Below are 700 nucleotides of genomic sequence, written 5' to 3' on the forward strand. Positions count from 1 at the left end.
ACATTTCCGCCTCCTGGTGGGCACAACCTAATGGTGCATTGATGAAAGCTGGGGAATATGAAACCTCGAAAAGCTTAAGCAGGAGCGTTAGTATAGTGGCGTAAACTCTCACTATTTCGCGGTTCTGTTATCGCGGTACAGGTATTTTGGATTTTTGTGTAGTGCTGCAATTTATACTCATTTTAAATATATAATTAGAACAATATTTATGTTTTTGTAGTATTTCAAAAGTGTTTTAAAATACTTAAACTTAATACTTAACACTTGTGCATTATTCACTTAGGCCTATGCATCACCATTAACCCATTACAACAGCTCCAGTGGACGATTTTGTAAATATTTTCAGTTCCAGCGTGATGACTGTAATTGACATTATTGCTCCAATTAAGACAAAAACTTTGTCAAGAAAGAAGAGGTCTCCCTGGAGAAATGCCACACTAGCTTTAAAACAAAAGCAAGATTGCAGACGAGCAGAACGCAGATGGCGAAAAAACAAACTCCTGTTTTTTTTTTTTTTTAATGATATCTACAAAGAGAGTCTTCGCAAATACAACCAGGAACTGAAAAATGCCAGACAGTCATATTTTTCAGAGATCATTATCATTCATTAACACCACCAATACCCACACATTATTTTCTGTTGTTGACAAACTGACAAACCCACAAGCATCAGTACCTCAGGAATTAGTATCTGAGGTGT

Source organism: Corythoichthys intestinalis, chromosome 10 (assembly GCF_030265065.1).
Source record: "Corythoichthys intestinalis isolate RoL2023-P3 chromosome 10, ASM3026506v1, whole genome shotgun sequence".
Lineage (NCBI taxonomy): Eukaryota > Metazoa > Chordata > Actinopteri > Syngnathiformes > Syngnathidae > Corythoichthys > Corythoichthys intestinalis.